The following is a 14821-nucleotide window of genomic DNA, read 5'->3' as shown; positions in this document are numbered from 1 at the left end:
GACCGATCCAGTGGCACTACCCCATTTCTGATCGATCCGTAGATCGATCTGGGTTTCTGATTTCACATCGAAACTCTGATTTCAGCACTAGTTCGTGCTAAAACCTCCCACAACAATTATACAATGCATGGAAAACATTCTAATATCCACTAACTAGCATTCTAACATGACATAGTGCAAGGTTTATTAATTCATAGCATTTAAACCACTAGAAATGCATAAAAGTGTCTTAAGAAAAAAACTAAGTTCTTAATTTGCTAAACTTCCTAAGGATCTTCATTCCAGGTTCCTGCCACACACACCATCTCTGCATTGACCTCCAGCTTCCTCTGCTAGTCCATATTCCCTTTACCTTTATCTGCAATATAAGGGAAAATAGTATCTGTAAGCTTTAAGCTTAGTAAGAAACCATCTACCTCACTAAAACATGCAACGATGCAAACATGTTTTTAAAGAATGTTATTTAAAAACATGCACTGAATTTATTAAAGCATGGCATACTAAAGTTACATGGCATAAATACTGAAACATGGCATGCATAATAAAATCTAAGCATGGAGCTATCTCATGGTATCAACTAGGAGAACTAAACTGAAACTAAAACTAAAACTGAGCTAAAACTATATTCACATAACTAGATTACAAGTTTGAAAGCTATTATCATAATAAGTGAAAATAGTAATCATGCTGCTGTTTGGGCCCGGTAACTGTACTTGCGGTGCGCGCATCCCTAGCTAGACCCGGGTTTGCAAGTTCCGCATTTAGTAGGGTTTACTAGGTTATCTAAACCTAGGGACGACTGTGGGAGCTCAACCCAATGGACATCTGGTCTAGTACAGTGCCACTGAAAATAAAATACTGAATATAGCTACTGATTGTTTATTTTGTTGTTTCTAGGTTATCTGAACCTAGAGCTAGGTTATCTAAACCTAGAGGTGACTGTGGGAGCCCACCCATTGGACCGTAGTCCCATGTAAGCTGAAACTAGACTAATATACTGATTTAAATGCTACTAATGCATTTAACTGAGCTGTTAAAAATATCTGAGGTAGTATTTAGCTACAATAATCATTTTATCGAACACTTGGTGTGCTCCAACTCTGCCCTCTAATAGGGAGACCACCTCTAGGCACCCGACAACGTCTAGAGCCTCCAACTGAAGGAGAACAACGTGTCTGGCCCATCTAGAGGTGCTCAACTAGGTCCCTAATTTGCGAGGAGGGTTTAAACACACCCTGAGTGCCGAAAAAAATCTGCATATAGCTAAACTAAAGGCATGCAATCAAACGAAAGCTACTTATACTGCAGGTGAGGGGTTTCTTACCTCCTGTTTGGATTTTCTTACAGATCTAAGCGCTAGGTTTCCCAGAGAAGAGATCTCTTCGATGATCTTCTTGCGTCTACGCGTTCTTCTCGCGGAGAGGAGCGTCCTCGTATCCTTGATGTTGCTGGAAGATGCTCCTATGGCCCTAGGGATGGAACCCTAGGCTTGCTTGGCTTGGGCGCCGAGAGGTGAGGAGGGGAGAGGGTCGGCGGGTGAGGGTTTGAGGAGGAAAAGTCACGATAAAAAAAAAATAATCTCCTCACTCAATAATTTTCCTATTTATATTTAGGAATTAGTTCGCCCAACTTCAATATAAATTTAATTGAATCCCTTTCTTTTCAGCACGACCCTGCTGGGTTCATCTGGTTACTAAGGCTAACTAAAAGTTATCGGATCCGAGAGGTCCCAGGTTCGATTCCCGCCTAAGCTATTTTGTGGTTCTAATTATTTTTGCTACTTCCGCTATTCTAAAAATTCTGGAAAAATATCTAAAAATTCCAGAAAAATCATAGAATATTTCTAAAATAGTTTTGAGAATTTTCGGGTGTTACAATCCCCTATACCTTATAAAAAGTTCGTCCTCGAACTTAGAACAACTCTGGGTACTTCTGTCTCATGCTGGCTTCTGTCTCCCAAGTTGCCTCTTCTGCTGTGTGACTTTGCCAAATAACTTTCACTAATGGTACTTTCTTGTTCCGTAATTTCTTAACTGCTCGGTCTATTATCTGAATAGGCCGACTGTCATAGTTGAGGTCTTCGCGGATCTGTACCAACTGGGGCTCAATCACCTGGGTGGCATCTGGGGTATGCTTCTTCAGCATAGAGACATGAAATACATTGTGGACAGCTGACATTTCCTGAGGTAGCTCTAGCTCATATGCTACCTTGCCCACTCTTTTGCTGATAAGGTATGGTCCCACATATCTGGGACTTAGCTTGCCCTTCTTTCCAAAACGCATTACTCCCTTCATGGGAGCTACTCTGAGGAACACTGAATCCCCAACTGAGAACTCTAAAGGTCTGCGCCGTGTATCAGCATAGCTTTTCTGGCGGCTCTGAGCTGTCTCTATCCTCTGGCGGATCTGCTGTATAGCTGCTGTGGTATCTGCTACTAGATCTGTCTGAAGTTCTAGTTCCTTCTGTTCACCACTCTCATACCAGCAGATTGGAGATCTACACCTCCGCCCATAGAGAGCCTCATAAGGTGCCATGCCGATAGTGGCCTGATAGCTGTTGTTGTATGCAAATTCTGCTAGGCTCAGATATTTGCACCAACTTCCCTTGAAATCTAGGGCACATGCTCGGAGCATATCTTCGAGTACCTGATTTACTCGCTCCGTCTGACCATCTGTCTGAGGATGGAAGGCTGTGCTGAATTTTAGCTTCGTGCCCAAAGCTGACTGTACACACTCCCAGAAGTGTGATGTGAACCTACTGTCTCTATCTGAAATAATGGTTCGTGGGACTCCATGCAGCCTGACGATCTCCTTGAGATACAACTGAGCTAACTGCTCCATGGAATAGGATATTCTGATAGCTAGGAAGTGGGCTGATTTAGTCAACCTGTCGACTATTACCCAGATGGTGTCGAAACCATTCGTGGTTCTGGGTAGTCCCACTATAAAATCCATAGAAATGTCTTCCCACTTCCATTCTGGAATCTGAATAGGCTGCAGAACTCCTCCTGGTCTCTGATGTTCTGCCTTGACCCTCTGGCAGGTCAGACAGGTGCTGACATATCTAGCAATGTCCCTCTTCATCCCAGGCCACCAAAATCGTTTCTTCAAGTCTTGGTACATTTTGGTGGAACGAGGATGCATCGCATAAGGAGTCCTGTGAGCCTCATCTAGAATTTTCCTCTGTAGTTCCTCCTGATCCGGAACACATAGCCTGTCACCAAAATACAACACCCCGCTATCTGATATTCTGAACTCTCCACCTTCTGTTTCTCCTAATCCTTGCTTGATTTTCTGAATTTTAGGATCCTGTTACTGAGCTGTCTGGATGTCACCAAGCAAGGTCGACTCTAAGGTCATAGTAGAGAGCTGCCCAACTATGAGTTCGAGACCAAAATCTGTGATCTCTTTCTGTAGGGGTGGTGACATGGCTGCTAGAGATAATAAGGTAGCACTAGACTTCCTGCTAAGTGCATCTGCTACCCTATTGGCTTTCCCTGGGTGGTAGAGGATGTCTATATCGTAGTCCTTGACCAGCTCTAGCCATCTGCGCTGTCGCATATTCAGATCCTTCTGAGTGAAGAAGTACTTCAGACTCTGATGATCTGTATACACTCTGCACTGAGCTCCATACAAGTAATGTCTCCAAATCTTGAGAGCGAACACCACTGCTGCAAGCTCAAGGTCATGAGTAGGATAGTTCTTCTCATAATCCTTAAGTTGTCTGGAGGCGTAGGCGATTACCTTGCCATCTTGCATCAGCACTGCTCCTAGTCCCAACTTCGAGGCATCACTATATATATCAAAGCTATCTGCGTTCTCTGGTAGAGTCAGAATAGGTGCACTGGTCAATCTCCTCTTTAGCTCGCTGAAGCTGTTCTCACAGTCCTCTGTCCACTGAAATTTTCTGTTCTTTCTGGTAAGAGCTGTCAGTGGGGAGGCTATCCTGGAGAAGTCCTCTACGAATTTCCTGTAGTAACCTGCTAATCCCAGAAAGCTTCTGATCTCACTGGCGTTCTTGGGTCTTTTCCAGTTACTCACAGCTTCTATCTTACTGGGATCTACCATGATACCATCCTTTGAGATGATATGACCCAGGAAGGACACCTGATCTAGCCAAAATTCACATTTGGTGAACTTGGCGTACAGCTGATTCTGCTGAAGGGTCTGCAATACTGTTTTCAGGTGCTCTACGTGTTCTTCCTGAGTTCTGGAATAGATAAGGATGTCATCGATGAACACGATAACGAACCTATCTAAATATTCTCTGAATACCCTGTTCATAAGGTCCATGAAAGTAGCTGGAGCATTTGTCACGCCAAAGGGCATGACTACGAACTCGTAATGTCCGTATCTAGTCCTGAATGCTGTCTTGGGTATGTCCCCTTCTTTAACCTTCACCTGATGATAACCTGATCTAAGGTCTATCTTAGAGAACACTGTTGCTCCCTTCAGCTGATCGAACAGGTCATCAATTCTGGGAAGAGGATATCTATTCTTGATCGTGACTTGGTTCAGTGCTCTGTAATCTATGCACAGGCGCATACTCCCGTCCTTCTTCTTCATAAACAATACAGGTGCTCCCTATGATGAGTGACTAGGACGGATGAAGCCCTTGTCAAGCAGCTCCTGTAGTTGCTCATGAAGTTCCTTCAGTTCTGCTGGAGCCATGCGGTAAGGTGCTTTGGAGATAGGATTTGTACCGGGAATGAGCTCTATCTCAAATTCGATCTCCCTGTCTGGTGCTAGGCCTGGTAACTCTTCAGGGAAGACTGCTGGGTAGTCACATACGACTCGGACCTCTGCTAGCTGTTGGTCCTTGTCCTGACTGGTGCTGACTACGTGTGTTAAGAACCTCGTACATCCTGAATCCATCAACCTCTGTGCCTTCATAGCTGAGAGAAACTTCTTGGCCTTTCTCCTGGGTTCTCCGACGAATTCGAACTGTGCTTCCGCTTCAGGTTGGAATATGACTTTCTGTTTACGGCACTCGATGGAAGCACCGTATCTGATCAAGAAGTCCATCCCGAAGATGACATCGTAGTCAGTCATATTTAGCACTATCAGATCACAGAAGAGTTCTCTGTTTGCTATAATGACTGGCACTGCTCTGAGCCAGTGCGTGGACGCCATAATTTCTCCTGAAGGTAACGTCGTAAGGAACTGGCTACCGAGTACCTCTGGAGGTACTGCTAACTTCTCAGCAAATGCCCTGGATATGTATGAATGGGTCACCCCAGTATCGAATAAGACAGTTGTACTTTGCTGTAAAATACTAATCTGACCTGTAACAACTGTCGAGGCATTTTCTGCGTCCTCTCTGGTGAGTGAGTAGATCCTCGCATTGGTCGTAGCTGGAGGGGCTTCTAATCTGCCCTGGCTGATATGTGGACCATCTAAAGCGGCCTACATCTGATATAACTGAGCTGGCTGGCCTCCATACTGAATCAGCTGTGGCTGAGGAAGACTGGTCTTGTTTGGACACTGCTTGGCCATATGCCCTTCCTGTCCGCATTCAAAACATCCTCGTGTGCCCTTACGACAAACTCCGGGATGGAATTTCCCACAAGTAGCACACTTTGGATAGCTAGGCTGCTTGCTGGCTGGCCCTCCTTTTGGGTAACTCCTTGGTTTGCGCTTGTTGCTGGAGTTCCCTTTCCAGTTAGAGCCATGGGAGCTGTGGCCCTGCTGTTTCTGAGTGCCTGAGCCTCCTTGACCTTTAACTTCTGAGAGGACTTGCTTCTGCTGCTTGATGCTATTCTGGTAATGCTCAGTGATTAGAGCACTACTCACTAATTCTTCCGTGGTTTGTGGCCTATGAACGCCACCAGCCACGTTCATTGCTATTTCCGGCCTCAGCATCTTAAGCATCAACCGGATTCATTCCCTTTCTGTGCTGACTAATTCAGGGCATAGACGAGCCAACCTGTTGAATTTCTTCACGGCTTCCTCAATTGATAGGTTGCCCTGACGAAACTCAGTGAACTCGTCGTTGTGACGGTTGGTGACCCGCATGTGAAAGAACTCCTCAAAGAATTCCTTCTCGAAGTCAGCCCATGTCATCTGGTTCACTGGGCGCTTCGCTCTGATTCTCTCCCACCACATACGTGCATCTCCTGTCAGACAGAAGGAGGCACACTTCACCTTCTCATGTTCTGGCCAGTCCAGAAGCTCCATCATGCTTTCCAGTGTTTTGAACCATGCCTGAGCATCCCATGGTTCATTGCTGCCTGAGAAATTCTCTGGCTTGACTCTCTGCCATTGGATCAGATAGGCTTCCCTCTTTGCCTCTGCTACTGGGGCTGCTGGTGCTGTAGGCTGGACTGGTGGAACCTCTATAAATGCTGGGGTTGCTAGGTCAGGTTCAGGGGTGACTGTGGGAGTATTCTGCTGATTAACCCTAAGAGTGACTATCTCCTGCTGCTGTTCAGCTAACTGCTGCTGTAACTGAGCCACCAATGCTGTCAGATCTGGGGGAGGCACTGAACTGCCTGCCTCATGATGGGGCTCAGTAGCAGGTGCCCTTCTAGCTGGGCATCCTCGTGCCATTTCTAAAGACATAGTGGACATACATAACTAAGGCAATCATGTTTATATATCTACTATCGTTATCATGTTAGGTGTTATCATCTATCAACATGCTACAGTATCTATAAACATGAAAGAAAGAACATAATAAAGTGAGAGACGTTTCTTACTTGGAAGCTGCAGGTACAATGCTGATGTGTGTGTAGGAAGTATGGAAACTGCTCTGATACCACTCTGTAACGACCCGCCTCCTACTGACTAGGCTGTGAGGTCGATCGCTACATTATGCTGTGCTAAATTACTATTGCGGAAATCTGGATTGATTAAAATTTTACTAAACTGATTACTGTAGAATCTGAACTTAATATTCTAAGTGTACCTAGGAGTTGTATACATGCTAGGGAAGATAATCTATGCCTCTCGGATGTCCTGCTAACTGTAATTAGGCATTTCAATCGATCCATGAATCGATTGGGCTGTCGGATCGATCCAGTGATCGATCCAGCTTGATACTACCACTGAGAGAAACCCTGGATCGGTCGGCTGACCGATCCACAAGCTTCATCGCTACTGTACGCGGCTGGATCGGTCTACCGACCGATCCAGGAGTACACTGATCGGTCGGCAGACCGATCCAGTGGCTCACTGATCGGTCGGCTGACTGATCAGTGAGCTTCTGTACTCACTGTTCGCATCTAGATCGGTCGGCTAACCGATCCATAAACTCTCTGTTCGCGCCTGGATCGGTCAGCTGACCGATCCAGTGGCACTACCCCATTTCTGATCGATCCGTAGATCGATCTGGGTTTCTGATTTCACATCGAAACTCTAATTTCAGCACTAGTTCGTGCCAAAACCTCCCACAACAATTATACAATGCATGGAAAACATTCTAATATCCACTAACTAGCATTCTAACATGACATAGTGCAAGGTTTATTAATTCATAGCATTTAAACCACTAGAAATGCATAAAAGTGTCTTAAGAAAAAAACTAAGTTCTTAATTTGCTAAACTTCCTAAGGATCTTCATTCCAGGTTCCTGCCACACACACCATCTCTGCATTGACCTCCAGCTTCCTCTGCTAGTCCATATTCCCTTTACCTTTATCTGCAGTATAAGGGAAAATAGTATCTGTAAGCTTTAAGCTTAGTAAGAAACCATCTACCTCACTAAAACATGCAACGATGCAAACATGTTTTTAAAGAATGTTATTTAAAAACATGCACTGAATTTATTAAAGCATGGCATACTAAAGTTACATGGCATAAATACTGAAACATGGCATGCATAATAAAATCTAAGCATGGAGCTATCTCATGGTATCAACTAGGAGAACTAAACTGAAACTGAAACTAAAACTGAGCTAAAACTATATTCACATAACTAGATTACAAGTTTGAAAGCTATTATCATAATAAGTGAAAATAGTATTCATGTTGCTGTTTGGGCCCGGCAACTGTACTTACGGTGCGCGCATCCCTAGCTAGACCCGGGTTTGCAAGTCCTGCATTTAGTAGGGTTTACTAGGTTATCTAAACCTAGGGACGACTGTGGGAGCCCAACCCAATGGACATCTGGTCCAGTACAGTGCCACTGAAAATAAAATACTGAATATAGTTACTGATTGTTTATTTTGCTATTTCTAGGTTATCTGAACCTAGAGCTAGGTTATCTAAACCTAGAGGCGACTGTGGGAGCCCACCCATTGGACCGTAGTCCCATGTAAGCTGAAACTAGACTAATATACTGATTTAAATGCTACTAATGCATTTAGCTGAGCTGTTAAAAATATCTGAGGTAGTATTTAGCTACAATAATCATTTTGTCGAACACTTGGTGTGCTCCAACTCTCCCCTCTAATAGGGAAACCACCTCTAGGCACCCGACAACGTCTAGAGCCTCCAACTGAAGGAGAACAACGTGTCTGACCCATCTAGAGGTGCTCAACTAGGTCCCTAATTTGCGAGGAGGGTTTAAACACACCCTGAGTGCCGAAAAAAATCTGCATATAGCTAAACTAATGGTATGCAATCAAACGAAAGCTACTTATACTGCAGGTGAGGGGTTTCTTACCTCCTGTTTGGATTTTCTTATAGATCTAAGCGCTAGGTTTCCCGGAGAAGAGATCTCTTCGATGATCTTCTCGCGTCTACGCGTTCTTCTCGCGGAGAGGAGCGTCCTCGTATCCTTGATGTTGCTGGAAGATGCTCCTATGGCCCTAGGGATGGAACCCTAGGCTTGCTTGGCTTGGGCGCCGAGAGGTGAGGAAGGGAGAGGGTCGGCGGGTGAGGGTTTGAGGAGGAAAAGTCATGATAAAAAAAAAAATAATCTCCTCACTTAATAATTTTCCTATTTATATTTAGGAATTAGTTCGCCCAACTTCAATATAAATTTAATTGAATCCCTTTCTTTTCAGCACGGCCCTGCTGGGTTCATCTAGTTACTAAGGCTAACTAAAAGTTATCGGATCCGAGAGGTCCCGGGTTCGATTCCCGCCTAAGCTATTTTGCGGTTCTAATTATTTTTGCTACTTCCGCTATTCTAAAAATTCCGGAAAAATATCTAAAAATTCCAGAAAAATCATAGAATATTTCTAAAATAGTTTTGAGAATTTTTGGGCGTTACACTTCCATTGATTGAACCTGATCCAGAGCCAGTACCTTTACATGATCAAGAGAATGCCACATTCACTGTTCTAGAGCCTCAGGGTACCTTTGAGGATGGTAAGATCAATCATTTTGCTGAATTATTAGAAAATTCCATGGAGGTAGTTCATTTTGATTGTAGTGGATGTGACATGTCTTTTGATTCATGCTCTGTTTATATTGATATTGTTTTTGATACATCTCACACAGCATGCGTGCAGGGAATGCATCCTTTTCTTTTTAGTGTGCAGGAATTTTTTAGATATTTCATTTGCAGTCAATCACGCAAGGATGCATTCTACCACTTGAAGAAAACCCTAACATTTTATGTAATAATGAAGCTCCTGGAGTGGACACTCCATCTGAACCGTCTTCGTCCACCGGAGAAAATTTTTGAGGAGTCGATGGTGGAGGGAGCGATCCTCACTTCACTTACATTCATTCCACTTCCAGAATGGCTTCTGGAACTGAATCGACTCCGACCACCAGAATTTCAGGGGAGTTGGTTCCATCTCACTTTTACTTTTCCTTTTTGCTTATATATATTTCTTTACTTTGGTTGCTTTGTTTGCTTTAATTGCTTTTGCTTAGTAGTTCATTTTTAGTTTGTCTAGTCAGGTTTTCGTAATAAATTTCCTATGCAATCTCTTTATCATTTTAGAAATTATGAAAGTTAGTTAAATTTGATTGTCTAATTTGATGATTTATTGTCATGATTGAATTCTTGGATTGCATGTGATTACAACTTGATGATGGATTCTATGTTAATAGATTGAGATGATAATTTTTGATATACCTAGTGAGGATATGTTTGAGCCTATTATTCCTATTGATGTGTGATGCACTTGTGGTTAATGCTACTCTAGAACTTGCTTAATTCTTTCAAGACCACATTATCATAGGTTTGCATGATTTTTATGAAGGCTATCTATCTCACTTGTTTCTATTCATTTCTTTTGTTATCACATGTTTCTTGAATAAAATTCATATCATCCATCGTATCACTCTTTTCTCTCCTCCATTTATCTTCATTTATTTCCCTCTATTCTTCTCATGGATGTGGATATTTTTGGATGTATATGATGAGTATTTTGCCCGGGACGGACAAAAATTTAAGTGTGGGGGGAGAGAAATAGCTTAGTAGAATTTAGGGAAAGCATAGGTGAATCATGCTTGATCATCATAGGTAAACCATGCTTTGTATCTTTTTATTTAAGCTATTGATGATGTTGTATAATTATGCACAACATGTTGAAAAAAAAAAATAAAAAATAGAAATGAAAAACAAATAAAAAGGAAAAAAAACAGAAGTGAAAATAATAATGAAAAAGTGAAGAAAAAAATTTTGAAAAAAAAAGGAGCTTTAACATGTTGTGCCCTTTTGTCTTTGTGCGTGGTAGAGCTTTTTAGAGAGACAATCTTTATTATAGCAACATATATATTTTATGTCTATCATGAGTGGTATTTTTATTGAAAAGTTATAGTAGAGATTGTCTACATGTTTATTAGATTTGTGAAAAACTTTGACATGTGTCATTTTTATTCATTTGTGGTAGAATTTTTGTGAGTGACAATTTTTACTTTAGCGATATTGAGATATTATTGCATATCATGTGTAGATTTTAGTGTGAAATGCTAGAGTAGGAGTTGTTCACATTTTTATTGTATTGGTGAAAGGTGGTAGAACTTTTTGTTAGTGATAATCTTTATTGTAGCAAAATTTAGATTTTATTGTATATCATGAGTGGATGTTTATTGTAAAAGCTATAGTAGAGATTGTTCACATTTTTGTTGAGTTTTTAAAGCTAGCTTGGAAGTTTGGATGAGATATATTTTTGGGCATTGTTCTATTGTACTCATCTATGTAACATTTCATTATATCCATGTCTTCCACCAATAACTTGTTTTATCTTCTTCATCTCTTTTCTTATACTATCATTTGCTTGATTCATGTTTCCCTTATATTTCAAATAATGCCTTCATTATTTTATTGTGCACTCTTATGTATATAGTGGTGGAGATTAGAAGAAAATCAAGCTTATGGTAGTGCATTTATCATGAGTAGCTTGAGTGAGCTCCACTATTGCATGTATTGAGAGGAGAGCCACAATCACTCGCCTTGTGAGGTTATTTTGTTATCATTCTCAATTTATCTATTATGGATGTAAGTTATCATGCTTGTTAATTAGTGTATGAATTGAATCCATGATTGCTTTAGTCATTTGAATTTGACAATCTTAGGTAACTCTCTTTCACTATTTTCTATATATGATTGAGAATTGCTAGGGGAATGCATTTTGTTATTTTCTTCTTTTGTTTACTTGCTCGAGACGAGCAAGAATAAGTGTGGGGGAGTTGATAATTTGTATTTTGATGCATTATTTTGGCTCTAATATTTGGCATTTTATACTCTCTCGTATGCTTAATTCCGTATTTATATCATGTTTTACGAGTTGAGTTTTATTAGAGCGTTGAGATAATTTTTCCTATATTTTCTGGCATTTTATCTAAAATTGTGCATCTTATTTGTAGGGAAGCAATCTGGAAGATCTGGACCGTCCATAGAGATTATCCTCATCCAAATACAATTCATCTCCAATTTGGATCAAGAGAAGAGCCCAATTTGAGCCAACAATTCAACTCTTAAAGCCCACTCTTCTCAAGCCCATTCTAAGAGCTCCAATTCAAACCTAATCACAAAGGCCCAATTCATCCAATTTGAAGCCCAATTTGAACCTTACCTTAATGAATCGGATCTAGCTTTAGTGGATCTACCTTCTCAACCAAAACCCAAGATCCGGAACCCGTTAAGAAACCCTCTTCTTCTCCTCACACACGGCACAGTAGCGGGGATAACCATTCTATTCGCGATTTTCTGCAGCGGCTAGGGCTTGCGGCTAGGGCTTGCGGCGACAGCTTCTCCACAGCACCTTCTTCTTCCTTTCTTTCTCCGGCCGGCGGCCTCTATTCCTTTGCTTGCACTGCCGCTGGCCGGCCAACCACAGCCCACTTCTCCTTCTCAGTTTCCAGCGGCGACGGCAGAGCACAAGTGGCGGCAGCAGGTTTCGGCAGCAGTTCCGACCAACTACACCTCACCGGAGGGGTTCTCCGGTGTGTCCTCCACACTCCGGCATCCTTCATACCTCTCCTCTCCTTCTGGGGTTCGGACGGACAGGGGACGAAGAGGGTGACGGCAGTCCACCATTTCCAGCAGCCACCACCATTTCCAACTTCCAGCGAAGGGGTTCTTCGGTGGAAGATTCGTCTCATCCATTGTCGTTGGCGAAGTTTGCAGCCACCAGCAGATTGTGCACTGTCCACCGACTTTCGGGGTTCGGAGTCGGGTCTTCGTGTGACGGCGGAGATAGTCGTTGGTATTTGAGAATTGAAGTGTGGATTGTGGTTGGATTAGTTTAAATTTTCTTAGTTTCTCTTATGTTTATTGTCAATTTGCTTGTGTTGATGCTTATTGTTGAATGCTTGTAGCTAATTTGATCTTTCATGTTTAAATTGCATTAATTATGCTTAATTAGTTTCACGCCTACAATGTGTTCGATGAATTGCTTCAACCAAGAGTTAGGTTTAATTTGATGTATTTTAGTTTGTTTAATTCTTGTTTTGTCTTGTTCTTTCAATTTAGTTAAGTTCTAGTTTTGATTGAATGCAATTAGGATAGATTAGTTTAGGTTTTGATTCATGCTTTAGGCTTCATTATATTCTTAGTTTCGTTAATGCTTTATTTCATGTTATGCCCATTGATAGATAATCTTGTATCGTAGCGTGACAATGCGATGTAGGAAAATCTCCAATGGTTAGTTAGGATAGATATAGTTTTCTTTACGTGTATTGTCTTTCAATTACTAGATTAGGTTTCATTTAATGCTTTGTCATTTTGTTCCTTAGTTTAAGTGTGTTGATGGTTAATCCATAGTGTAGAGTGACAATGCGTTGTGGATTAATTATTTGCACCTGGTTAGATTTCGTTCCGCATTAGAGTAATTTCTTACTTGTCTTGCTTTTAATTTGTTAAATTTAGAATTAAAATCCAAAACCCCAATTCTATATTGAAAACCCCAAGAAATAGAAATAGCATACGATCCTAAGTTTACCATCCTATCGTTACTTTCGTTGGCGGACGACCCGAGTCATTCCTATGCTACATTAGTGTAGGAGAGGTTTGGTATACATCATTTGATGCCCAATTCGCGACAAAATTGGGCCATAATCATAAACCGTGACAGGACTTCTTAGGGCCTTTCTTTACTCCGGTACTTAAGGATAGCCGCTTTAGCTTCCGGCAATTGCATGATAAAGGAGAGCGAGTGTAGGATAGAGCGTGACACATCAATACCACCACAATGAAACCGACCTCCTAGAGCTCCTCATAACCAAGACACTTCGACTTACCAGCTCTCGACTTTCCTCCCCAACCTTTCTTTCCTAGATTATTCACAACCATTGATGGTCTAGCTAACCCTTAGTGAACGATTGCTAGTGCTTATAACCAGTCCCTGTGGGATCGATATTTTTATTACTGACGATGAAACCGTGCACTTGCGATTGCGTAACAAGTTTTTGGCGCTGTTGTCGGGGACTGCGTCGATAACATTAGCAAAATCATATTGGATTAGACTAGGCTTTCGCTTTCTCTTCCTTTCTTAGTTTTTGCATTCATTTTTTTTCTTTTGTTATTTTCTATTCTGCTATCATATTTCATATCTTATTATTGCATGCGTAGAGCTAACCTTTCAGGAAAGCTACTACCCTTTGATCCAGAGATTGACAGAACCTTTCGGAGGAGAAGAAATCTACAGAAGGCATTCCAAGCAGCGGAAGAATCCTCAAAAATGGTCGACAAATTGCTAAAATATTACGCGACACTGTATGCACGAGGAGTTCAGTCCAGCATCACCCGACCGCCAATTGAAGTCGACAACTTTGAAATCAAGCCCGCAGTAATCCATATGGTCCGGCAAAATCAATTCGGAGGAGGACCACATGAGGACCCAAACCACCACCTAGAGTTGTTCTACAAGATCTGTGACACTATGAAGGTAAATGGGGTTCCTCCAGAATCAGTCAGACTACTTCTCTTCGGGTTTTCTTTGAAGGACAGAGTCAAGCAATGGCTGAACTCGCTTCCAGCAAACAGCATATCATCCTGGAGCAGTGTGAGCAGAAGTTTTTGGATAAGTTCTACCCACCCAGCAAAACCACTCACATGAGGAACCTAATCGCCAGCTTCAAACAGATAGACTCAGAATCATTATTTGAAGCTTGGGACAAATTCAAGAATATGCTGAGACAGTGCCCCCATCATGGCCTTGAAAAATGATTGGTTCTGCACACCTTCTACAATGGGATAAATTGTCACACGAAGTTATCTCTTGATTCTGCAGCAGGAGGAGCACTGATAAACAAAAGCCTCGATGAATCCGAAGAGATCATAGAAAATGTGGCGCAGAACCACCATCAATGGGCATCTGAAAGATCCAACGACTCTTTTACGGGGAATCCAATTAAAGCGTCATGGAAATTCGACGTAGATGCAGCTACACTGATGTCTGCGAAGCTGGATGCTCTGACCAAGAAATTTGATGCAATGGGAGGCCACACATCTAATGCAATAGCATGTGTTTGCGAC

At 42.0% G+C, this 14821-nt stretch overlaps 1 pseudogene; it reads right to left on the bottom strand.

The window, feature by feature from the left end:
• Positions 1-14430: 14430 nt before the first annotated feature.
• On the bottom strand, positions 14431-14502 carry LOC121968865 (annotated as a pseudogene).
• Between the last annotated feature and the right edge of the window lie 319 nt (positions 14503-14821).

The sequence above is a fragment of the Zingiber officinale genome, chromosome 3B, assembly GCF_018446385.1.
Source record: "Zingiber officinale cultivar Zhangliang chromosome 3B, Zo_v1.1, whole genome shotgun sequence".
NCBI lineage: Eukaryota > Viridiplantae > Streptophyta > Magnoliopsida > Zingiberales > Zingiberaceae > Zingiber > Zingiber officinale.
The sequence above is the reverse complement of the archived record's forward strand: the minus strand, read 5'-3'. Positions and strand labels throughout refer to the sequence as shown.